This window comes from Rhinopithecus roxellana, chromosome 4, assembly GCF_007565055.1.
Source record: "Rhinopithecus roxellana isolate Shanxi Qingling chromosome 4, ASM756505v1, whole genome shotgun sequence".
Lineage (NCBI taxonomy): Eukaryota > Metazoa > Chordata > Mammalia > Primates > Cercopithecidae > Rhinopithecus > Rhinopithecus roxellana.
This window is the reverse complement of record NC_044552.1, coordinates 169014619-169017329: the sequence shown is the minus strand read 5'-3', so window position 1 is coordinate 169017329 and position 2711 is coordinate 169014619. Positions and strand designations below refer to the sequence as shown.

Here is a 2711-nt window from a genome sequence, read left to right as displayed (position 1 = left end):
TATTTCAAGTAAATCACTAACTTGTGTTAGCCAACAATAAGCAACAAGATTTTTCCTAACATTTTTGCTGTGTTTCGGTGAAGATATTTAAGATTTTTTTTTTTTTTTTTTGAGACGGAGTCTCGCTCTGTCACCCAGGCTGGAGTGCTGTGGCCGGATCTCAGCTCACTGCAAGCTCCGCCTCCCGGGTTTACGCCATTCTCCTGCCTCAGCCTCCCAAGTAGCTGGGACTACAGGCGCCGCCACCTCGCCCGGCTAGTTTTTTGTAGTTTTTAGTAGAGATGGGGTTTCACCGTGTTAGCCAGGATGGTCTCGATCTCCTGACCTCGTGATCCACCCGTCTCGGCCTCCCAAAGTGCTGGGATTACAGGCTTGAGCCACCGCGCCCGGCAAAACGGTTATATCTCGATACTAGAAAGCCATTTAGTGCTATCCCTGGTGTGCTAAACTCTGAAGAGATTTTATGGTTTCCTTAATGTTACTTTTTTAGGCCAAAACTCAAAAATCCTTTCTATAGAATCTTCATGGAAAACCTTCCTTCTACACACACACACACATACACACACACACGAGCGTGCGCGCGCGCCACCTACCTACAGTGCTTTCAGACTTAACATCTGAAGTTCAGTATCCCAAAACAGAAGAGGGAAAAGTATATATCCTGAGGGATATGAGGATTTAGCAGAAACTGTCCCATCCCACCGTAAAATATTTCTGAAGTTTCATGAGTTGAAATCTTACACTTGGCTTTTAAAATTACCCCAAATTTTGCTTTACCTGCATATTTTCCTATTTTAATATAAATATTTTGTCTCAAAGAACTAAAAAGTGGCCCAAACTGACATTACAAGAAGATATGTGTCCTGTGTTATCACACACATAGTTCCACAGGTCACGGGCACTCAGTTTGAGAGTCTGGAAGTCCAAACTGTACATGTTAGCAAAACTGAGCTGAGAGATAGCAGAATCTGTGTAATAGGCAATCCTACTTTTAGCAAGCATCCAGATAATTTAGACTAAATATACTTGGGACCTAGAGACGAGATACACAGGCAATCTTCCAAAAGGCAGGGAGGAAGTGGAGTGCATGGTGGTTGAATATTAGCAGGGGTCATTCAATTGTTCAGTTATTTACTCCCTTATGAGCTCCGGGTACTGAAACAAGTTACTAACTAGAAATACAAAGATGGATAATTACAGTTCCTAACCAAAGAAGATCACAAACTAGCAGAAGAAAACAGACACCTAAACTGGAACTTACAGATTGAAGTGAAAAGTGAAAAGGTAGAGAGACATCAAAGGCATCTGGAATTGAGGAAATAACAGGAACTAAGGCAGTGGTGCTGCCTCTTCCACGGGCTTAAGAGATTTAAGAATTGCTTTAAATTTCTGCAACAGTGCTCAGAGGCTTAGGAAGAAATGTGAAGCGTGCAGGTCTATTACTTTCTCCGAACTCCAACTTAGATGTGAAGAGGTAATATCTGGCTTATTTCAACAAGATCAATTCCAAACTCATTCCTTTGAATAACTGAGTTGTTCTAAAAGGGTAAGAAAAGTTTTGTTGTTTTTAAAGACTTATCTCCATTTAATCAAATTTCTCCACTCTGAAGGCAGTATCAGGTCACAGAGAACTTGTTTGAAGACATTTGGTTTCAGCTACCAAATTGAGTGAAGGGACACGACCTGAGTGATCAGGTTAGATAACCACCTTGACAAGCACTTGCACACATACCCTCAAGTCAACATGATGGAGGCTGGAGATAAGTAGAAGTAGTAAAGAAAGATATTCCATTTTGCTGACTTAAGCAAGTCAGATACTAAATAGAAAAGACATGCGGTAAGGAGCAGATAATCTGGCGGGGATTGGGAAGATAATAAATGCAGGTTTGGATAAGTTGAAGTTGAGATTTCTTGTGAGCCAGCAAACTGGATGTATAAATCATTCTATTACGTTTATATGACTGGAGATCAGGAGAAAGATTTGAACTAGAAATTTTTAGTTGAGAGGTTTCACAATATAAATAATCTCTTCTTGGCCTTTTAGCTAAGATCAAATGTGGTATCTGTTCTTAACAGGTTAAAATCTGATACGTCCTCTATTCAAGGACAATATATTAAATGTATTTTTGAGCAGGGAGATGGAATAGAAGCTTACACAATCCATTCCATACATCTACCTGGTATTGCAGTACCTCCAAGAATGGTAAACCACACGCACACACACACACACACACACACACACAGATAATATAGAAGCTGTGAGAGGAGATAAAGATTACTTCGTTTACATAGTTTTTTATAAAAAGTGTTACATGTTATCCAAGTAATTCATATATACGCTTCACTTTTTTCTTTTTCTTTTGGAGATAGGGTCTTGTTATGTTGCCCAGGCTGGAGTGCAGTGGCATGATCACAGCTCACTGCAAACTTGACATCCCAGGCTCAAGCAATTCTTTCACTTCAGGCTCCCAAGTAGCTGGGATCACAGGTAAATACCAGTATGCCTGGCTAATTGTTGTATTTTTTGTAGAGACAAGGTTTTACTATATTGCCCAGACTGGTCTCTAACTCCTAGGCTCAGCAATCTACCTGCCTCAGCCCCCCAAAATGCTATGATTACAGGTGTGAACCACCTAGCCCATCCAGCTTCACTCTTATTGTTGTATGCAATTTTTACTATCACGCAAATAACCTCAGGTAAATAAAACTAA

The 2711-nt window shown here is 40.4% G+C and overlaps 1 non-coding gene across 1 annotated transcript; it reads left to right on the top strand.

Moving 5' to 3' along the window:
* The first annotated feature begins 2024 nt into the window (after positions 1-2024).
* LOC115897239 lies at positions 2025-2214 on the top strand. Its single transcript, XR_004057154.1, has one exon. It is a non-coding gene; the product is annotated as a U2 spliceosomal RNA (small nuclear RNA).
* Positions 2215-2711: the final 497 nt, after the last annotated feature.